Consider the following 24,519-nt stretch of genomic DNA (forward strand, 5'->3'; position numbering starts at 1 on the left):
GCCCTAAGAAAGCACCGCTTATTCCAAAATAAAAACCCATCCGACTCTAAAGACTGCTCAGCAGGAAACCACAGGCAGGTCCAGAGAGAAAAGGCCTTAGGGACTTCTCTGTTGGTGGCTTTTCCAGACCCTCTATGCACCCTCTTTAACTAAGAACTGAGTCAAGGGCAAAAAAACTCTGGAGTCAAGGAGGAATTTCTTCAAAGTCTTTCTGGATTTTTTTTTTTTATTGACAAAAAAATGAAGGTAAAAGGGAGAAAAACAAACTTCACTAATACAGTTCAAAAAACGAACCTGGTGAGGTGGAGACGTCACTTTTCTCTCCTGACACTTCAGCTACTTAGATACTTAATTATCTGTCACCAGAATCTCTCCTTGTAAGCACCAGAAATTGGACCCATTAGCAGTCAGTGAGAAGATTTACTCCACTAAGCTTTTGTGTGAGAAAATAAACAGGGAGCTGCCACGGACAAATACGCAGACTTAGAAGAAATGAGAAAGGAACTGAAAAGAACATTCCTAGTGTTACAATAGGCCTCCTGTTATTTTCCCCACATTGGGGTTTTATTGATTAGTGACCGCGTTTCTTCTCAGGATCGTTGTGTTGTCAGGACGCTTCCTGGCCCAGCTGTGCCGTGCTTACTTGGCATTTAAAAAACAAAAAGTCTTACCATACCCTGTTTAGAAAAGTTAATGCCGTATCACACATTTCAGCTCTGTGAGTTGGAAGGCTACCCCACCTAAGTAAGGGAAGGAAGTGAAGCCAACCTTGAGTGTTTCCACAGGTCGTTTGTCTGCCCAAGAAGGATTTATAATAAAAGGCATCGTAGCAATCCAAAAAGTTTAGCAGATACAGGTTTGAAAGGGTTTTCAGAAGTCAAATGAACCATTCTTCAATTTAAGAGCTTTGCTTTAGAATAAAGAATCACGCTCAGTGCAGTTACTGCTGCTTAAATTAGCCCAGGAAGAGAAGTCTTGTTAAGGAAGAGAGGAATATACATAAAAATAAAAGGAAATCAAGGTGGAAAGAAATGGAGTGGTTTTTCTGTCCCAATGTTAGATCACTTCAAGCAGCCTAGAGCAAAAGCTGCATACATCTCTATACACATGCCACAATCCTCACTCTTCGAAGTCTCTCCGGGCCTCAGCACCTGTGTCTTCGATGTGCTGGAGGCCAGGTCCAAGGCCCACCCAGTGTTGCATTTCCAAAGACTTTCTGATTCCTTCAGGAGAGCCTGTGATTGCTGCCATCTGACACGTCGCAGAATTACCCTTGACCTTCAGAGGATAACCAGGGTCTTTTTGGTGCCACTTAGACACAGCATTCAGAGTTCATCTTTGGCTGGGACTTGAACTAAATAGCAACTCTGCAACTTCCTCGGCAGAATGGGAGGTACAGCATCAGTGTTTGGGCCAAGCAGAGAAACTCAGTTTACCTTTGTCTGTAACAGTCCGCCACTCCTGCTAGGAAGAGCGAAACGAAGGAGTGCCTGAGGGGTCCACGTTTGCCTAAGTTTCTCATTACAAGTCACCTGTCGATTCACATTCTTCATTCATGCCACCATTTTCCTCAATTGATTTATTTAAATGAAAAGAATTGAGGGATATTTTCATTTAAAAAAAAAAAAAAGTTTCCACAGGCATCTCCAAGTTACTGGCAACTCCCAACATGAAAGTCATACCTTGAACCATGACTACAGATCATATGGAAGCAGATAAAAAAATCTTTGAAAAGCCACTCACTAAAGTTATAGAAGTCTGAAAGCCCAGACATTACAATGGAATCCCTTCTTAGGAGTTACCCGCTTGACAAGTAGTCGAATCAGTGGATTTTATAGTGACACCATAGGCTACTTGGAGCTGGCTGCCAAGCAGCCCGTGTGATGACCAGCACTGTAATGCAAAACTCTGTATTCCAAGTAACCACACAGGTCTGAGGGTAAGATCAGATCTCAAAACAGACACAGAAAAAGGAAGAAGGTCATCGCTGGACTGCAACTTGATTAAGTCCCAGTCAGATCTATCAAATGAATGGTGGAGAGGAATACAGCAAGACCAACCCCACTCATCTTAACAGTCACCTGGAATTCATAGCAAGAGCAAGTACAAAGAGAAGGTTGGGGTCTAGAGGTACCTCAGAAATGTGGCATATTCATTTAGTTTTCCTGTGTCTTGGTTCAGATGACTTTCCAGAGGTTTCCCTGGAAATCATGCTTAAGACCTTAGGCTTGCTGCCCCCATGTTCCCCTGTTGCTTCAGCCTAGTTTTTCAGTACCTGCTTTTTCAAGACGTCAGTATCAAGTAATTCAATCTGAAATACAAAGGTGATTGGAGAGATTGGATTTGTTCTGTAATAAAGGTGTGCCAGGGCTTTTTAAATTTATGAACTCTCCCATGGTGGTATAACTGTAGACCACTGCTCTAAAATTTGCTACAGGTTTAGGATAAGCTGCTCAGAGATTCTTGAGCGTGAAATTCTACCATCTAATTGATTCTAATTACCAACATTTTTGAAAGCTCATCGACTCTACTATCCATGTTTGTATTAATCCAATTTGAAGGTATTTCCTAGCTCTAAAATTCCATGATTCTACAATTCTAGTCATCAGTTCTTCCTTCCCTCTATCCTTTTAGGAGGGTGGCATCCGTAAGTGGCTTCATCCACTACCACCATCTCTAATTCCTTCTCTTTAGTTCTCTGTAGAACCATTAGAAATAGGGACCAACACATTCTTCTTTATGGCCGTTTTCACTTTCATGGAATGCTCCATTTAAAGAAAACTCTATTTTCTTTTCTTCCTTTTTTTAAACTTTTTATTTTAAAGATGTGGGGTACAATTCAGGATTAGGTATACAAACATTCATTTGTAGGTACCTTTGTTGATGAGGTATGTACCCCACCCCCAGCAGTTTCCCACTACTGCCAATCCCTTTCTCAGAGTATTACAACAGTTGTTCAAGGTCAACTTATGAGTGAGAACATGTGATACTCAGTTCTTTGTTTCTGTGATCGATCACTCAGTATTATAGTCTCTAAGTTCGCTCAAGTTGCTGCGAAGTTCATGATTTTGTCCTTCTTTATGGCTGTGTAATATTTCATCATGTATATGTACCACATTTTTTCATCCAGTCCTCTTTCGACGGGCAGCATGGTTGGTTCCATGAGAAAACCCCATTTTCAAAGTGGACATTATTTTTAAGACCTGTGAAGTAGTTGCCTTCAGTACAACTGACCACCTCATTAAAGAGCTATGGCTTCAAAAGCAGGTCAATCAGAAGGGGGCTCTTGGCCTAACCTAAAGATAGCCTAAACAGTTACCTGCCCATTCTAAAAGCGTCCTGATGTTTTTTAAAGATTGTTAATGCCCACTTCACCACTTAATGGGGATGAATGTCAATAATTTTAGACCTACTTCACACATTTGCCAGTGCTGCTTAAAGATTTTGGCAAATGATAAAGACAGCACTAATTCTGAGGTATACGTGCTTGATAATTTTGCTTCTTTTGTTCTAGAATGCTGACTATGATGTGATTTTTCATGAATAATTCTGAGATATTTAAACCGGCTGAAATTCCACACACAGTGCTTAACGGCTTATAACAGTCTTAGATTCGGTGTAGTCAAATCACAACCAGATTTGACATTCTAGGCAGATCAACCAAATAGACCAACGAACCAATATTCATAGGCATCTCTCTTTCTCACTTTATTAACACCAGGAGAGTTTTCATTTCTTTGTCTCAATCATGCAAACATTTGGAGAATTTAACTTATGCAGAAAATCACAGAGTAACCCAGGTCTCAAAGGTAGTGTGTGTTAGCTCCTCTTTGTTGTTCTGGGAGGGAAATGGCCACTTCCATGGAGTGACAGCAGCCTGTGAAGCACACTGCCTAGGTTGCTGTTGCCTGGGTTGGGGCCTCCAAGCCCTGGCCTCCCTGGTCAGTCTTCCCACCAGGAACCTACACAACCTTGCGAAGGAGGGTCCCACCTATCCTGACCTGATACGTCAGTTCACTCATATGGTTAAAGACAGCAAAAACATCAGCTCTTTTTTCTTTCATAACGCTGGTGATTTATCTTATGCAAATAATAATCATTGCTTTGTGTCAGGTCCTGTGCTTAGCATTGGGATATTCCTTGCACATAACTAACTCCAAGCAAATGAATGGGAATAAAAGCAAGAAGAGAGGAGGGAATAGCCAGTGCATAGTGTGGGCTGAAAATATAATTAGCCAGCTTGAGGTTTCCGGTGTACCAAAATGCAAATGCAGCCCACCAGAATCTGTCAATCTCTAGCTATACCCTTATTCAGAGAGGAAAAAAAGATCTGGTTGAATAGGGGGAAGATGCCGATAGAGCTCATAGGCTTATCAACGTAAAAATGACAGTCATAGCCATAAAAACTACATACACGTATATACAGACTACGAAGCAAATATTTTCCCCTAAAATATCCAATTTGACAGAAGTAAAGAGCTTTCACACACAGTTTTATATTTCCCCGCCCACCACTTCTCTCAAAGTTCTTTTAAGTCTAAATATCTTCATCTAATTTCACCAATGTCTAGGATTCGAATAAGATAATTCAACTGTAATAATCCATTCAAAACCAAAATTCCATTTAGGCATTTATGGTGTGATACTATGTGCAAATATCCTTGCCTAAGTTTAATAGCTTCCATTTCAGATGGCACTCTAACTTGGAAGAATTTTATTGGTTTATATAAAATTTCAGGGATTTCACCCCCTTACTGGAAAAGTACATGAGAACATTTATTTTTGAGAGCCTTCCGTTTTTACTCTACATTTTTAAAAAACTATTTAAATAAAGAAGCAATATTACTTGTCATAACAAAACGGTCAACATTTAATTATCCTAAAACCAAAAAGCTCAAGGTTAAGAAAAAATTTACTTAATGAATTCTCAAATGAAAATTATATAACCCCAAAGAACTTCATTATTTTGCATTTTTCATCCTACTAAGTGTAAGTCAAGTAGATTCTGATTAAACACCTACTATGTGCAAGGCACATAATTTACTGGAAGGAAAAAGAAATGACTTCTTTCTTATAGAATAACATTCCAACCAATTTAACCAGCTGAACTTTCAAGAAAAGTACAATTTTCAAATGCTTTTGAATAAATGAGTCTGAATAGCACCATAAGAATAAAACAAAAATTTGATTTAGCTCTTTTCCAATGGAGCAAACCCTTGTACCATATACTAGATACAAAATCAAAACATAAATTCCAGTTCCTTCATGATAGATCAGCCTATATATGAAAAGTTTTATTCAAAGTAGAACTTTTATCTAATGAAAACTCTTAGAGGGAATATGATCAAACTTTTATTTTCATGAGCAGATATCTACAATGATAGAACAAATCAAAAAGTAAAATAGCCGGGTTCAGTGGCTCAGCCTGTGATCCCGCGCCTTGGGAGGCTGAGGTGAGTGGATTGCCTGAGCCCACGGGTTCGAGACCCGCCTGCAACTTGGCAAGAACTCATCTCTACAATAAATCAAAAATGAGCCGGGCGTGGTAGCGCGCGCCTGTAGTTCCAGCTACTTGGAAGGCTGAGGCGGAAGGATTGCCGGAGCCCAGCAGGTCGAGGCTGCGGTGGCCAGGAGCGGCCACTGCACTCCAGCCTGGGCAACAGAGTGAGACTCCAACTCAAAAAAAAAAGAAAAGAAAAATAGTTACAGAATAAGTAGTGATTGAGCTAATTAAAGCTACTGTTAAAAAAGTGTTCTGTTCCTGAGAAAAAAATTATTCAACATCAAGTCTAAACCACAAAACTATACCATGATATGGCATATCATTTTGTTTCTCCATCTGGAATTTTGAAGAGAATGATATTTATTCAAAGAACTTCTCAAGTGAATAATATCAAAAATACAAAGAAAGGGGGGGAAAAGAAAGGGAGGTGTCTGCAATTCTCTATTCCAAAAAAATAGTTCACCACCTGTTTCTTATAAGAAATATTTAATGAAGTTTTCCAGTGGTTATTTCAATAAAATTGGAATTTTTCCAATTTAGCAGATATTATTCAATGCTTAAGTATAGCTGTTGTCTGCTCAATATTACTAGGCTATGTTATAGGCTCTGTAAATAAGTATCTAATACTTTAATAGGTTGAAAATCAACTGTGTAATATGCTTCACACTATATTTGAAAATGCTATCAAATGAAAAACTATCTATCTGAGAAATGCTCTGAGAGTTAAACTAATAGAACATTAAGCATGAAAGAAAAATCCAACAGGTTTCCATTATGTTTGTGTTTTAAAGTTACCTAATTAGGATTATGTATACTGTTCCCATGTTTTGAATTCTTTAAAACATTTCAAATTCCACCATAGCCCCAGTTCTTTTATTAGATTGATAATTTTTCATGTCAAATATCATTTGAAATAAATGAGCCAATCTTGAAATCACCTTTGTTATAAAGAGATAATTATGATGGTTCTTATAAATGATTTTGGTGTTTTAAATATGAAGATATCGGAAGAAGCTTTTAACTATTTAGACTTCTAAGAAAGGTCCAGAAAAGGGAATGTTTAACTTAAAAATCATACTCAGATCCAAACTAACATATGTTTTGATGACTAACAGCAACAATAAAAAACCCCTCTCACTATTTTATTCACTTAGGGAGGACTAGTGTTCAGTAACCAAGTCAAAAAATAACTGATCAGTGGTGCAGCTATAGAAGTGGCAAAGTAGTACTCGCTTTTAGAGTCCAACTTCTTCCAATGTGTGGCTATAATCAAAGGCTCAAAAATAATCCAAAGTGGCCAGAGAAGCTCCTAACAGACCAACTCTCTCACAGGTAACAACTATAATTTCTGGACAAAATCCAAAAAGAATAAAACCAACTACTTGAAAACACAGAACAACCAAGAGCAGGCATTCTGGAGGGGCACTGACACTTGAGAGAAGACAACACTGGGTGGAGTTCCTGTTTTCATGACTTCTAGCATGAGGGCAGAATCTCAAGATGTAGAGAGCCAGAAATGGGGAGCTCTAAATTCTTTGTATAAACTCTTCCCAAATTTCTGGCTGACCACCAAACCACACATGCGTGGGCAGGCTCCAAGCAGCCTTGACAAGGATAAAACAACCAAGCTGAGTTGGAGTTGCTGCCCAAGAGACAGCAGTTGCAATTTTGGGCTAGTTAAGTTAATTGCCTGCTATAACAAAAGAAATCAACTCTATTCAAGGAAATATATAGTATCGAGTTTCCACAACATATCACCCATAATCTTCAGGATAGAAACCAAAAGTACTCAGCATACAGAAAATGTAATCTATGCCCAAGAGAAAAGACAATCCTGGGAGGCCAACCACAAGGTGGCCCAGATGATGGAATTATCAGGAAAGGACTTTAAAGCAGCTATGGTAGCTGTGCTCAGTGCCATAAAGAACAATATTTTTAATACATTTACAGATAAAAAATGTCAAAAGATAACAGTAAACCATTAAAAAGAACCAAACAGAAATTTTAAAATGGAAAAATAAAATGTCTGAAAAAATTCACTGGGCAGGCAGGCTTAAAAACAGAATAGTGATGACAGAGCGAGCACAAAGTTAGTGAACTTGAAAATATATCAGTAGACATTTTTCTAGTCTAAAAGATAGAGAAAACAGATTAGAAAAAAAAGAATGGAGACCTATGGGACAATGTCAAAAGGACAAACATATAGGTAACTGAAGTTCTAGAGGATAGGAAAAAGAAAATGGAACAGAAAACAATTTGAAAAATTAAAAGCCAAAATTTTCATAAATTCAGTGAAATACATACATTCACAAGTTCAAAAAGTCTGGTACATTCCAAACAGAATTAATACAAGTAAAACCATGACTAAATACATCCTAGTTAAACTGCTAAAAAAAATAAAAATAAAAATAAATTTTAAAAACATTACAAACAAGGATTCAATTAATTAACCTCTCATCACAAACAAATCAGAAAATAGTAGAACAACATATCGAAAGTTCTGAAAGATAATAGCAAACACAGAATTCGACATTCACTGAAAATATCCTTCAAGAATGAAGATGGAAGACATTGTCACATAAAAGGAACAAAGATAATTTATCTCAATATTCTAGTCTAAATGTGAAAATAGTGAAGCTAGCAATGAAAATTAAATCCAAAGATAAATTAACATACTTTATTAAAAAAGCTCATTATTATTATTAAAAATACACGGTATGTTTATAAACATGCCCAGAATTGGAGAAACATAAGAGGACGTTAGTGTTCAGGTTGGCATTTATGCAACCAGCAGTTATTGAAGGACCATTATTTGCAACATAATATGCTTCATGAGTCAGATTTCCTGCTTTAAAAAAAAGTAAGCAGTTTTAATATTCAAACTAACTTCATAGATATTATTGGCAAAGGAGGAGTTTAGGGGACTTAGGAACAGAATGTAAAACAGCCCAAAAATGTGGAGTAGTTCATCTACACCTTTACTCCAAAAGCGATTTCCAAAAAGCCCAGTTTTAGAAAATGGAATTTATATGTTTGTATATTACCTGCCTTACACTTTTACTTAATTTGTCCTTACAAAACAGTGCAAACAATGTTAAGTCCCCAAATTACCTTTTTGCCAAGCGGGCTTCCCTTCAAGATACTCAAAGTATATATGTCTCAATATAAGCCACATTACATAGATAGTAAGATCAAGGAAATCAGCGTGTTTTGTTTCTGATTCCTAGAAATTTGCATTGACTGCAAATCCCTGGAAAAGCGAATGGCTATTCAACTACCTATCTTTGTGACATTATAAATAAATTAAATAGAAGAGTTATATGTACGTAAATATAGGGTATAGAAAAACTAAGAGATCCTAAGCATAAAGTTCTGAATATCTTCAGAAATGTTGACTCGGGAAAACTTCAAACTTCATAGTTCCTTAAGAAGTTCTAAAAATCCCTAACTTTTCCCATTTTCTTTTCTCTTCCCATTCGGTGTCACAAGCTATTTCTACTCTTGCTCGACTCCATACCCTGACAGATTGGGGTCAGAAATTACACATATTCTGCACAGAGATTTCTTTATCACACTTCACTGAAATGTCAGTTAAAGAAAAATCATGAAAGAAATCAAAACTTTTACCCTAAATGACTCTTTTGCTTCCTCTTATTTCTGTTTTCCATGCTGTCTCTACACCTTCTTCCAAGCCACTTTCTGAGAGAGTAACAACTTTTCACCTCCTATGTGCAGAGACATTTTCCTGTCTGAGTTGAAAGAGGAACTGCGGACCAATTTAGTGTGTGTGTTGGTGATCTAGCAAACCACCTACTGTCTTCACTTGACTGTGCTGGGTAGAATCAGGTGACATTTTCATTTGTAGTTAGTTTGTGTGTTGTAAGAGGAAGCTAAAGGAGAATTCAGCATAAGCACAGGTGCCCCTGTCAAAACTTGATTGTCTATCTGGCTTGTTCATATCTTTGACAAGCAGAAAAAGGATATTTATGGGCCGTGTAGTCTTTGGATGTACTTTGCAAAGCAATGACTAGGATCTATTCAAGACAGGACAAAGTATCTGTCGTAGGATTTTATTTTTCCTATAAATCTGGTAAAGACTGACCCACCCAAATCTTTTGTATCTTTTATATGATTGAGTTTCAGACAGTACTATTTCATCAACACAATCTACGTTCCCAAGGAACCCCCTTTGAAATTCTTAACTTTCGAAAATTAAATCACTCTATAATATATTTCATCTTTGCGTTTTAAAGAGCCAGCAAACAGACTGATCGTCATCCAAGAGAAACAGACATAGGTAGGTCACTTTGCTGGCTGTTACCCTCAACTGGAAGTATATGAGTTGTGGTAATTGCCCAATGGATTGGGACTAAAAGAATGGGTTGCTCCAGGGAGCCTGTTTAACGAACACTGCAATTAACACCACCTAAGTGTTGGAGGGTGAGCAAAGTAATAAACAAAAGAGTAAATTAATATGCACGTTCATTCCCCAAAGATAGCCAGATGGCTGGCTGCAATATCAGATGTTTCCTCTTTGCCTTTGCAGAAAGAATCACTTCTTTGTGCAGTGAGTGGTTGGTACAGTTGACGTTTTCTGTGAGCATGGGCGTCTGATGGTGGATGACAGGAGCCATGAAGCAGCCTAGCTGGGATGCCTGAGGACCTTGAGCTCAAAGCCACGCTAGGTGTCCCCAGGGGCCAGGAGGCACAAGGAGCAGCAGTTATAAATTGAATAAAGAACACATTTCACAGGCACAGTGCTGACCCTATCACTACAGACTCACACTGCCCAGGGAAGAAAAAAGGGACTAGAAGAGTTGCAGAACTAGAGAGGTTTATTTTCTCTCTGCCTCAGGAGCTCAGAGTGTTCAAGGTTTCCCATTCTGTGTGGTCAGGCTGTGACTAGAGCCACATACGTAAAGCCCTTCTGTTCCCACTTCACTGTTAGAAAACAAAGGGGCCCTTATTTCTCTCTAACATAAGCAGCCATGTCCACAGCTTTTGTCCTATTCCAAAACCAAAAGGCAGTCGTCTAAACTAAGTCCCAGGCACAGGGGGACATCTCAGTCCTGAAGACTGGGCCCTCTGGCACACATACCCCCCCAAAAAATCCTTTCCAACGGCCCCCTTGCTTCCTCCTTCTGCTTATTTTATCCTTCCATCTCTCCAACTGCTCCATTTTTGTTTTACCAAGATTTCTCCAGCTAACAAACAGCTAAGCAGCCCCAAACAAAAAATCCATGGAACAGCACGTGGTACCAAGACAGAAGGCAGTGTCTCCATTGCCCTCCACCCCCTCCCCAAGGCTTGGAAGACAAATAAAAAGCGCACTGTCTGCTGACCACCTAGGCTACCCAGACCTCCGCCCCACACCTTGTACTTGATCCTTTTCTGTGGACTTGGGAAGAATGCACTCCTCATTCTGCAGAATTCATCAAGAGGTCCTCTTAGGCAACGGAGGCAAAACACATCAGTGGCTTAAAGAACTAAAACATCGTGGGCGTTCTTGGTTTACTTAGTAAGCATGGTCTTTCCAGTTTTAAATAAATCTTGATTTTGTAAATCAAATTCTATCTTAAAGCTCTAGAAGAGCTCATAACAGAGAATAACACTGTAGCATATTACTTTGCTAACCCCTGTCCTCTAAAGGAGTTCTTAACTGAAGTCCCAGACTCCCAAGGTATCTGTGGACAGATTTTATGGAGTATGTGAATTTGGATGGGGAAAACATTCTTCTTTATTTTCAATAATCACTTAAACTTTGTACCCTCTTCTATTATGACTGTAGGCAGCAGATCCTAGTTTTAGCAGTGCCAGTAATTTTGTCACCTATTGAGAGCCTAGATGTTTTCATATTACTTTACAGTTATTTCAGATATTGCAAATAAGCTCATCAGCTTGGAAATTAGTCATTATTAGATTGCCTCTAGACCTTGTTATTTATTGCAGTACTAATAAAATGCATATATGAATATATCATCAATAAGTTTATTTTATTGATGACTTTATTTGAGTATAACCGCTTCTCTCTTCAATTCTATTCTTTTGGTTTATGTATCTAAAATATTATTCTAAGTATTTCATAGGCTTCACCAGACTGTCAAACAGGGCCACGGCACATCAAAAGTTTCAGAATCCTGGCTGTAAACTAAATGGACCTCTCTTTCTTTCCCCAAACATGGTCTACACTTTGGGTCAAGGCAGCTTCTAGCTTCAGAATATCTTGTTCTCTTCCTTCATTACCACAAATCAAAACCTTATCTGCCCCTCCGTGTAAAGACCAAATGCCACCTCCCTTATAAAGCTTTCCCGAATTCCCTTCAACTGGTCTGGGTGGCATTTCCAAGCCCTCTCATCCCATTGTCACAATCTACCTTGTAACTATTTGTGTACACGTTGACTAGATTCACATCACCTGGCAAGCAGCCACCAGTTGTTCTTCATTGTGGAGTGGCCAAGAGCAGTAGCCTTTGGAAGGGTCTCCATCCTTCGCTGTTCCGTCCTCTGCTCTGCCCCCATGTCTCTATATTTCTACACCACAGAAGTGCTATTCATGCCACTCCACTTTTCTTCCACAGAACAAAATCAAATTCACAGGTCTGGCCTTCAAGACCCTTCCCAAAACAGTCACTCCCTACAGTTAGGTCTTCATCCCTTCGGTCTCTGAGTCTATGTTTTAGTTATTACCCAACTCCCGTGCTTCCATTCTGATCATCCCTCTTCCTGGAATGCTCTGTGTTCTTTTTCATGGAGAAAAGAAAATGACAGCCCCATGTCCAAAACAGCATTTATTTTCAAGCAGTTCCTGTCCAGATGCACACAGATATGCAGAGTAGATTGCAACACAGGCACTGTTACCCGAGTTCCGTCACTGAAAACTCCATCACAAAATTTCATTCTAAAATGCCATGTTTGTGTTCTATCACTCTGTGACAGACTTCTAAATGCTCTAGCACCACGAGACACAACAGTGAAATTACTATTCCCCCTCACCTGTCACCAGCTGAAATTCATTGCCAACCCTCACCTCATTTTGCTTTGGGCTTCCTGCCAAATGGCTCAGCCCCCACGGTTGACCTGCCTCCCAATTCCTTCCACTGATCTCTACAGATTTCCCTGGCAAACAAATGCCTCCCTAGCCATGGAATCACATCCTGGAATGTTAACCCTGGACCCCCTTAGAGATACCTCAGGAGTTACTGCAGGGCAGGTAGTAAGGCAGGCATTTCCCCAGCCCACCGCTGAGGCTTCTTGCCCTTGATGAGACCCACTTCTGCCTTGGAAGCCAGTGCCATTTAGCTTTGCTGCCTTCCACCTTTCCTTGACTTCCCCCCCACCCACTTCCAGTGGGTATCTAATGGTATCCAGTGAGGATGAAGCCACCTGCTTCACAGTCTTCAGCACTTATGCCATCTTCTGGGATGACTTGGGTCCCCAGCCTCACAGTTCCTAAACTCTCTGGCCTCTATCACTCACTTGATCCATACGTCAGTAACCATGAACATGGTTCACATAGATCCTTATCTCCACCAATTAGGCCATTAAGCCTGATCTCCTATTCTCCAAGCACCACCATCTATCCTACCAGTATTAACACAGTCGCTCCATCTAAACATTGTCTTCTATCCCATAGAATCCTCTTAGCCCCTTATAGATTTACCTTTTTGAAACGAGCAAACAAACAAAAAAACACTTCCTTAAGAGTGATCCTTCTCTCCAGAACACAATTTTGTGCTCCCAACCCACCCCCTGAAATTCACATAAGCCAAAAGACTCTTTGACCCCAGAGACTCTTCATTCTTCAAAGAGGACTGATGTGGGGTCTTTGAAAGGTCGGGCTCAGGGCAGCCAAGCTGATGCCGGGGTCTAGGGGTGATGCTGCCACTCCAACTGGAGTCGAGTCAATGTACCCTTGTCTACTTTCCCATTAGATTGTCAACCTCCTGAGGCCTAGAATATTTCTATCCTCCTTCCTAGAAAATAAGAGCGAGGGTACCCTTCTCGGGCCTTCAACTCCACAAAAGTATTGACTCCGTCCATGAGAGCTTGGCCATTAGAAATGCCGAACAAATAGCTGTTTAGTGAATGAATTGACAAAGACTCCTTTTATACTTTTAACAATGAACTATTCTATCATTTGGGATATTTATTCCTAACTCTGACATTGTTACTCAACCTTATAGTCCTTCATGCCTTGTCTTCCCTAAAGCTTTTAAGTTCTTAACAGGTTTTCTATGACCCAGAAAAATCTCAGTGTCCTCAACATAATCTGCACTCAATAAATATTTGTTGGACTTTTTTACAAGTCATCTTCATTAACATATTGAGGTTTTTATTATTCCCCCACCATCTCAGTAGTTGCATTGTGAGTCATCGTAGCTCAAGTGGTAACAGAAAGCTTCTGAGAGTAATTTTAACTGGCTGTAATAATTTATTTTTAATTTTTAAAATAAACTAGCTGCAGCTATTTTACAGGTAAAACACAATCGCTATTGTTATTAGTACTCGGGCAGCTGTAAACTCATAATTGAACCTGTGCTAATAAGTCAGTCGGAGAAAAAAGTCAATGAAAAAAATGACAGATTTAGAAGACAGTATCTGAAAAACTGAATTTATTTAGATTTGTTGAGAAAAAAAATCCAACTGGGGGAAGAATGAATGATAATTCCCAGAGCCAGGACTTTTCACAACTCTAGGAGCAATTTGGCAACCCCATCAAAATCAAAGCAGCCTTTGATTAATGAAAGGAACTTTCGAGGAGAAGATCACTTTAAGGAAGCAGGGACACCAATGTAAGTTTCTTGAATGTGACATTCTACAGCTGTAGAAAAATGAACTCCTTGGGAGCATTCATTCCATTGATACTGTCTTGCAAGTTTCCTTAAGCTTCCTTAAGTAAATCAGAGGAATCTGACCAGAAGGAGTCCTTTTGTCCAGAAGAACCAGAAACAATCTAAGCAGAAGGGTGCACAAGTCCCTTCTGTTCATTAATGGAGTTATCTTTTATAATCGCTTTATTGCAATATAATTCACATACCATACAATTCACCTTCTTAAAGTGTGCAATTCAGTGGATTTTACTAAGTTCACTGGGTTGTACAACCAGCCTCACCACTTAATTTTAGAACATTGTGTTCCTGCAAAAGAAACTCCTTACCCTTTGTAGTCACTTTCCAGTACCCCTGTTCCCTAAGGCCATGCAACCACTAATCTACTTTCTGTCTCTGTAGATTTGTCTATTTCGGACTTTTTCAGATAAATGGGATTGTACTATATATGATCTTTTATGACTGACTTCTTTCACTTAGTATAATGTTTCCAAGGTTCAACCATGTTGCAGCATGTACCGGTACTATATTTTTTATTGCCAAATAACACTTCAATGTATGAATATACCACATTGAAATTATGTTTTGAAAATAACAATTCTGTGTCCATTGATGCTTCTATCTAAACCAGTCATAAGAGCTCCAGTTTCTAGATGATGGAATAAGCTCTATCACCGTGTGAACCTGACAGGTTACTTCTCTAAGGTTCAATTTCCTTACTTGTAAGGAAATAATACTAGCGCCTACTTATAGAGTAATTAGGATTATTACAATCAATTAAAGTCTAGTACAGTGATTTCCCATAGGAATAACTACTAATTATTAAAGGATGTGAGGACACAAAAACATTAACATATTTCTATCAAATTTGATTATATTCTTAATTACAAAGGCAATATATGTTTACCATAACCAATAAAAAAACACAAATATGAGTTTTTAAGTTCATAGTCTTTCTCTCAGCTTTCTATCCATCCTCAGATGTTGCCAGTGTAAAGTTTAATGTGTATCTCTTCACACCATTCTCTGTGCTTACTCAAATTTGTAAAACCAAAATGCACATGCAGAGAGGTTCTACCCTTTTCATTTTACTCTAATATATCCTATACACATTACTTTGCGATTTATATTTTAAAACTAAAGTACATCTGGTTATCTGTCCAGGCCAATATGTGTCTGCCTTTTTCTTTTTAATAGCTATGTCATATTCCACAGTATAAATGTGCCCCTGATGTAAGCAACTTTTCTGCTCGTGATACATATTCAGATTATTTTTGCTGCCATTTAAAAAAATTATGTGATAAACCCTCTGTTAATGAAGTAATCAATAACCAGAAACATAATTTTGTTATTGTTTTATCTTTATCTTTGCATTCCCAAGTTCAGTCTAGACATAGGACTTTTATGAATAAGGAAATAAGGAATTTTAAGTAGAAGAAATTTGAGGGGAAAGAAACTAATTTAACAAAGGAACAACTTCAGGAGCTTAGGCCCTCAGGGAAGATACTACAGGGCATTCTGGATGAGAGAGGAAGACAGTTTAGGAGAAAACTGAAGAGAAGATGATCAGACCAGAAGAATCAGAAACAGTAAGCTTCCTAAGAAAATTCTGCCCTGCCCCCTCTGGGCAGAGGATGAATTTTTGGTTCTCTTGCCAAGCTAGTTATTTCTCTTAATGTTAAAAATAGCATCCTCCTTTTAGATTCCTGCTTTCTGGAAACAATTTTTAAATTTTTGATTAAAACTAAAACTTTTGCAGTTAAACTCTACTACTCCATTCTAACCTAGATAAATGAAAGCATAATATTCAAATTCATTTGAAACTGGCCAATGAAAAGATATCATAAAGCTATGTGACACACTGAGTAAATTTTAATATCATCCTGAAACTTGAATTTTATGTAATGCTTTTGTCCACTTCATGGGAAAACCTGCCATTGACCACATATATTTATAAAAGCCTCTTGATGGGCTCCCTTCCATGGGTTTTAGTCACCAAAGTACTAAATGAAGATCTGAAAATGGTTGAATTGTAAGGTATTAACAACCGTGTTTTTTCATGACACCAACTCTGCGATATCTCACAGCTGGTTGCAGTGTCTCATGAGTGAATTTACTATGAACCTCACATCTGGTACCCCCTTCCTAAGAACCAAACAAATTTAGAGAGAACACAAGGAAAATGATCTTTCTCTCTATTTCTGGAAATACAGGCTACATGGAAAGGTCTTTATCCAGAGGGAAAACTTCTGAATTTTTACTGGCTCACCGAAATATAAACATTTAGTGGCTTTTTTTAAAAACCCAAGATTAAGCTTTCTTTCATGTTTGCACATGTCAACCAAAATAGCAGAGTATATAGAAGAAAAAAAAATGTGTCTGTATGAAAAAGAAAGTTTATAACCCCCAAAACATGATCCCCTTTTGCTGAAGTGTTATTTCATGAATTTTTTTTATTCAGGTGGTTTATCAAATTTCTGTAATAACATGAAAGAGGATAGTGGTTGCCTATCAACCCTGAAAACTCTCACAAAATTTGCAAGGGGCTCACTAATGATAAGTGAATGCTGACAGCTCAGGACCAGCAATTGCACAGAAACTCAGTCAGGTAAACAAATAGTTCACTGAGACTTAATATTCTGTTACAGGATAGAAAAATTAATAACTCTTTTAATTGACAGATTCTTTATTTCCTTTTACCAAGACACAGATGGCCTCCAAAATAACCTCTAGATGTATTAAATATTGGCGGCATACAGCTATTTCCTCTGTGGGCTTCAGGGTCCTGTCACCTTTCATCTTCTGCAAGGCAGCACATTTAAATCTTTCAAGGGGCCTTTTATAACTGGGCCACCCTGTTTCTCTTCACAGGAGATACTGAAGGCCTATTTGTCAGGAGCAATAAGGGATTTCTCGAGGCCTGCGGTCAGGCTAAGAGAAGGTCCACCTGCTTAACTCCTAACACAAGGATTGGGAGTAGTTTCTGTTGGTCATGGACTTTCCACCGATTTTGGAATCAACACGTTTCACAACTTATCCCTGATCATCTATTTCAGCATCAGGTAGATAGCCATTTAGCAGCAAATTTGACACAAATTCACAACATATCATAAATGATACCTGACAGAGCTCCTGTCGTGAACTCAATACCCTTACATCACCCATGCAAGTCGAGAGTTCAAGACTGTGCCATTTACATTGATCTGCTCCTAAGAGTCGGAACGGTACGTCCAGGAAGCAGTAGTTCTCCCTACCACATCTCCCACTGCTCCTTCAGTTCCTCTCAGCCATCTCTGCTTATCCAGTTTCCCTTCCTGATTTTGGATTTCTTACATCCCCACCGATCAACCTGCTGGTTCCCTCACTGATGAAGATCTCCCAGATTGAGTTCACATACAACATACCCAACCTGGGTCATTTTCCCTAAATAAAGACCCTTGAAAGCTTTTTTACCAGAGGCTGGGAACTCTCTGATAGCAGGAACTGGATCTAATTCATCTTTCTTTCTCTAGGGGCTGTATATATAGTAAGCACTCAACTGTTAACAGTAGCAATCGTAATAATAAAGATAGAATCGCACACGGTTCTTGAACACTTATTTTGCACCCAGAACTCTGTTGAACATCTTATTTGCATCAACTCATTTGGTCTTCACGACTGTACCATAAAAGAAGTATAATTATCCCCACTTTAAAGAAACACGTTTGTGGAAGCATTTTGCTTAAGATCACATACAAAATAAGTGGGAGAAACAAGGTTGAAATCCAGGTTCATCTGACCCCAGAGCCCAAGCTCTTTAGCTTAACCCTTATTGCATTTCTGATAAATAAATTTAATTATTCATCCAACTTTATATTAACCCTTAGAAGCTGTTTACAGGAATCCTGCAGACAAAAGGAAGAGTCAAATCTTTGGAAATTTTTTTAGCTATTCAGATTTCTCTTGATCACTGATAATTTATGGTACCAGAGAACTATGCTGCCAACAGATAATGTTGTTTATGAGATCAGCACATATCTATTTTGGGACCATGTAGGAGTGTACCAAACAGCACACATGCAATTTTACACTTTGTTCTTCTGACAGTGGGCTCCAATTTAACCAGTGCTTGACAAAGGAGAACTGACAGACCCCAGGTAAGGAATATGAAGCTGCAACTCAGTTCTAATTCATTCAATAATCATAACAGCTTACACGTGGTGTTTACCCGGCTCCCATTTGCCCCCTCTTGCATAATCGCCATCAATTTAGCTTCCAGCAGTTCTGCATGCCGAGCAGGTGATGCACAGCTTTCAGGCACTAACTCCAACCTGCAAATGGCCCCATCATCACGTTCCCCACACACGGTCCCTCAAGTCCCCGGGTATTATGTGAGTTCAGTTACTAAGCTCTCTGGGCGGTGAGCTGCCTGTCTTCCTGGAACTATGTAAGCAGGAGGAGAAAACGATAAGCCATTAGCTTGCTTCTAAGATTCAGAGGCATGAAGCCTAACTGAGGTTTACTGGCAGCTAGGTTTGTCTTTATTCCAGATCCTTCCAGCTCTGGCCCCTGTTAAGTTTCTTTGAGTACACCCTCTTCTTTTCCCATTTCCCAGTCCACTAAAGTTTCTTTTCTGAGACTGAAATATAAATTACAAGGTGTAATCTAAGGAAAACATTGATTTTGGAGTCTCATTAACAACTCAGAGAATAGTGATAGTGTTCATTCCCAGCACGACGGAGTGGACTCCTGCAGACGTGAGAAAGGCCAAGCCTTCTTCCTAAACCCTAAACACACACACTGAGTCAACAGTCACAACAGTAAAAGTACTACAGATAGGCAGAGTTGGGAAACCCTTCACCAGAGACCATCGCTTTCTTTTTTTTTTTTTTGTTGGAGTCTCACTCGGTCGCCCAGACTGGAGTACAGTGGCTGCTCCCGGCCACCGCAGCCTCGACCCGCTGGGCTCTGGCCATCCTTCCGCCTCAGCCTTCCAAGTAGCTGGAATTACAGGCATGCGCTACCACGCCCGGCTGATTTTGTGTAGAGATGAGGTCTTGCTGCCCAGGCGGGTCTCGAACCCGCGGGCTCAGGCAATCCACTCACCTCAGCTTCCCAAAGGTGCGGGATTACACAGAGACCATCTCTTACTAGTCTTTTCAAACACCAAGTTTGAAGCTCCTTTTAGTCAGTGATTTACTGGTAGTTAGTAACTGGGCATCATTATTCACTCCATGTGCCAGTTTTTAAGATATTGTCCTCAGCCTTCCACACTCCATGATTCTAGGGTTGAGGCTCAGCAGACCACATTTCTTCTTTGCCAAGTGGCTTTATATTGGACTCTGCCAGTAGGGGATAATAGAGAGAGACTACAAGATGGAAGGCAGGAGAACCAACATTCTCCTTCCTGCTTCCTTCTTATTCCTGTTGACATCACCCCAACCATGATTCTTTACCCTGGAAGTGACTGTTGGTTCCAATCTACTGCTTCTTTCTGCCTCTTCAGAACCATCCTCATCACATGCCATCCCCACAGGCCTCTCTCCCAAGCTGCTGAGATACCTGTATCACCTGGGTGGTGCCCTTTCCTCAGAGGTCTCAGCCCCAGTTCTATGAGGCCCTCCTCTGAGCTTCTAGATCTAATCAACACAACCTCTTCCCTGTGTTCCCCAGTCCTGCCGTTGATAGTTGCTTCAGGTAATTATTACCCCTTGTTATCTCCATGTTCCCTTTATGCTTTTCCTGATACTTGTTTAACCAATTCCCTGTATTCAACCTCCTCTGCTGAAAGACCTATGGTGGTTTCTATTTTTCTGATTTGCACTGATGGGTACTTCCCATTTTAACCATACCCTGTTCCCTACCTGATCCCCCAATCCTAATCATTTGTTCTTACAAAATTTATCTTCTAACAATCATATCTTCTAGCTCTCATACTCTACTACCTGGGTAGTAATTAATATTAATGAGTGAGAATGAAGGAGAGGGCAGGGCATCGAGAATCCTGTGCCCCCAAGGACTGAAAGCAATCTCAGATCATAACCTCTTAACTGGCTTACTTATGGGATGGGGTTCAGGGAGATCAAATGAGAGCAAACTTCCCTGTCAGCCTATTCCAAAGTGGAAGCAATAAAGGAGATTTTTTGCTAAAATACTTGGACAAGAGGCTCAAAATTAATTAGCAATATTCACATTTGAATAATTCCAGGAATTTAGAATGAAACAGTAAATAGATAAGTTACAGGTACCACCACTGGGTGACTAAAAGATGACCAGGAAGAAACTGCTGCCCAATGTCACCCTCTACTCCACCCATTCTTTTCTGGGGCTGAGACCTCTGAGGAAAGGGCACCACCCAGATGGTACAGGTATCTCACCAGCTTGGGAGAGAGGCCCGTGGGGATGGCATATGATGAGGATGGTTCTGAAGAGGCAGATGAAATACATCCTTTTAAGATTCACTTTCTTGGTTTGCCTGTCTTTACTGTTTCCAAGGTCCTTTCCTAGAAATTCAAGGAGGGGAGTGACTTAGTAGAAGATTTTCAGCTTTCACCATTCTACCGAGGATTGGCCTGTCAGCTACCTTCTACTCAAAATTGCCAGAAAAGAGCTTTGAAAACCTGAGAATTCATGGAAAGAAATGAAGAAAGACAATTCTGGAGTACTAGGGCAAAAACATGCAATACATGTCTCATCAGACATTAGTGAGTATAAATCTTGGATTTACCACTTGCTAGCTGGAGACAAGGTCAACTAATTCAATGCCCCTGAGCCTCCGTTTCCTCGGCTGCAAAATGGGGGTAATGACACTGCAGGACCTTACCTGCAAGGATAAGCTTTAACACATGGAATGTCCTTGGCATATTATCCTGGCAGAGTCACTTAGCAATGGAAGTTTGTGAGTAAACCTGGCTTGAGGGGGTCGTATGTAGTTTCAGACACTAGCAAGTCCCCATCTTTTTTCACTCTTTAAAGCAGGCTGCAAGCCTCAGCCTCAGCTTTTCATTTTCTCTCAAAGACCTCCACTGTTTGCCCTGCTCCTGAGGGCTTCTCTCCCCCTTCTCTAAGATCGACTGTAAAAGGAAGCATTCACTCCCCAACCCTCTCACTTTTTTGACTTCTTGTAGCCCCCAAAAATAATCACGTGGGATTTGTATTCTTTTAGAGGCTTACAGAGCAACAGATGGGCAGAAACAAAATTGACAAGATGGAGAAGACCACAGAATACTTACTGTAGTGGTTTATCATTTCTGATTCATCAGGAAGGGTGACCTTGGGCTTCTGTTCTCCTGTGGTATCTGTGGGTAAACAATGAGATAAATGATGCTTTCTTGCTCAGTGCAACTTCCTCTCAGGCTGAAGTGGAAGAGCAACCCACATTGCTTTGGTCTCCAGAAGGCAACTGGCACCTCCAAGGCCTTGCATCAGGATTCCAGAAAATCCATTCTCCAGGCCTCTGCCCTGTCCAGGCCGGAGTCCCAGGGACTGTTACTTCCCTGGTGGTACCAGATATGTGGTTCTGACTACCCTATAGGGGTGGAATTTGAATTTGGGGGAGGACAATAAAAGTGTGGCAGACAGAGGGGACAGAAGCCTTCAAAAGATACCATTGAGTTACTTCCCAGTTCTGCTCCCAGCTGCCACACGCAAAGGGTCTGATCTCTCCTGCTTTCCCCACCATCTTGGCATGTATGGCTATTTTTAACAACCACAATACCAAGAGCGTAGTAAGTCCAGCATGTACTATGTTCCAGGCACTGTTCTAAATGCTTACTTGCATTCTCACAGTAACTCATAAGGTAGTCATTACTGCCCATTTTTCAGTTGAAGGAATTTAGGCCACAAAAAGGCAAATAACTTGTCTACAATCCCACCCTAAGTAAGGGACAGAACTGGGATTTGAACCAGGGCCTGTCTGACTCCAAAGTCCACACTCTTTTTTTCATTAAATTATGCTTTTCCAATAAATCCCTATGCCTGCCCCCAGGAAGGCCCTTCCTAATCCTTGGCAAGATAGCTCCTAGAATTTTTTGTGCTTCAGTGAGAGAGGAGCGAGCCCTCCCAAACAAATTCCCCAGATTTCTTCTTCTCACTCTAGCTGAAGCATTGTTTCAATAGATATGCCTAGGTTTTAAATGTAGCGTTTGGATCCCAACAATGAAATATGATACGCAAAGCCCTGCGTTCTTTGGACCAGACACCAAAACTGGCCCAGAGAGAGGCTCACAGGGGCCAGGCTGAGGGTGAGCCAGTTGCCTCATGTACGCTCCGCCTTTATTTGATGCCTCGGGGTTCAGACCTCTGTCCTCTAAGCTGATGGGCTTTGTGGGAATCTGTGAGTTTCCTTGGAAAGAGAAGTGGTAATAGGAGATTGGGGTGAAAGGGGCCACCATTTTCTTCCTCCCTTTGGCCACACACTTTTTTATTCATTTGTTGTCTTTGGGGTCTTGATATTTTTCATGGACAACAATGTTATTTGGTTTTAATTCTCTTCAAAATCAGGTCACCTCTGAACGAATGGATCAGAGCCTTTTGAACTCCTGGCAATCTGTAACCTCAGTGAAGAAAAGGGTTTTTCTGTATTCGTTGGTGTGTTGTCCTTCTCTCTCCCACAATCCATTCCAAAATAACACTGAGAAGAAGAACATTTAAAGAGGCTGGGCCACAGTGATCCCGGCTACCAGGCTTTTGCCTGCCTGCTCCAATTTAACCTGCCTTTGATTTTCCCTTCTACCTGCTCCCAAGTAGGGACCGGCCACAAACTGCAGCTGGGAAGGAAATTCTTGCCAGCCATGGAAATAAGTGACCCTGCTGAGAACCTCCTGGCACCACAGCCAGGTCAAAAACAATGCCCCACTCCCGAACTCATCTTGCCCAATGTCCCTTCTCTCCCAGTTAGCTGCTTGGGAAGGTTACCTCTCAGTGGACTGTCTACCCAGTTCTACGTCAAAGAGAAAAATCCCCATTCCTTCTGGTCTAATCAAATTTCATCTGCTTTTCCAGGCCCCAAGACAGAAGGATCTGTGGTAAAACTTGCCCAATAGCACTAATCTAATGCAAAAAAAAAAAAAGTTTACATTTTGAATTAATTTTCAGACTTCCCTCACTCTATTCAATTAATACTGTTAACATTTCTTTACTTGATTCCAGAAATATTTATTAAGTAACTACAACAAATTGAGGACTGAGAATCATGCTAGGTACTGGAAGGGCACCCATGGATAAAGCATAGACCCTACTTTTAGTGGAGAAATAATCTCAAAGTAGAAAATAAAACCCATGGCTAAACAATCTTCACAATGTGTGGCTGGCCTATCATCAGTAATAGTCACCATTTTCCACAAAAGCAGTAAAATATTCCCGTGGCAAGACATTCATTTCAGTTTGTAGGCGAGATTCAGTCAGTCCTGATCTTGATTGTTGATTTTTTTCCACATATCCAGAATCAGAGCAGAGCTGATGATAATATCTGTTAAGATACAACATGGAAAGTGTCTCTTCCTCCTAGCAGGCAAGTGTGGAAGAGTCTTCGATATCCATTGCACACACTGACAATTTTCCTGATCCAAAGCAGCTGTGGCCCTGAAAAGATTGAGTACGGTTTCACTTCTGCTTCAGTGCCAGTAAAGAACCTTGCCCTTGTGATGCCAGCACGGGCACATTCTTCTGTGACCCTTAGTGGCCCCTTCTCACATGCCCTTTCTCTTTTTTGTTTATATATATCCTCCTGACAACAGAAGAGGCCTGAAGGCAAAAATCAAATGCAAGTGGTCTGGGGACGCAAACACTAGCTGAGAGACTCTCCAGCTAGATGGACATTGGGCAAGATGAGTTCGGGAGTTCACAGAAGTGAGGGACCCGTGGTGGCTTCAAATCAACCCTCTTCTTCCTTTACCCACAGATAATTCGGGGGATTTTTTTTTTTTTGAAACAGAGGCATGTCTCAACAGCTGTCAAGGGACTCAACAGAAGAGAGCAAAGTCCCAGGCCCAGCAGGTTGAGAAACTTACCAAGGGACTGCTGAAGGATGGCATCCACAAATGTATTCACACTCCCCGTTTAAGAGGTAACTGTGTTTTGAGGAGATAAAAGTGAAGTTGTACTTGAGAGGTAACTTACCAGCTCCCATCTATTGCAGTAAATACACAGCCGTGTACACAAATTATGCTGGAAACGATAGAGTCGAATTTTTTTTTTTTTTTTTTTTTT

The sequence above is a fragment of the Carlito syrichta genome, unplaced genomic scaffold, assembly GCF_000164805.1.
Source record: "Carlito syrichta isolate Samal-C Ts95f unplaced genomic scaffold, Tarsius_syrichta-2.0.1 Scaffold304549, whole genome shotgun sequence".
Classification (NCBI taxonomy): domain Eukaryota; kingdom Metazoa; phylum Chordata; class Mammalia; order Primates; family Tarsiidae; genus Carlito; species Carlito syrichta.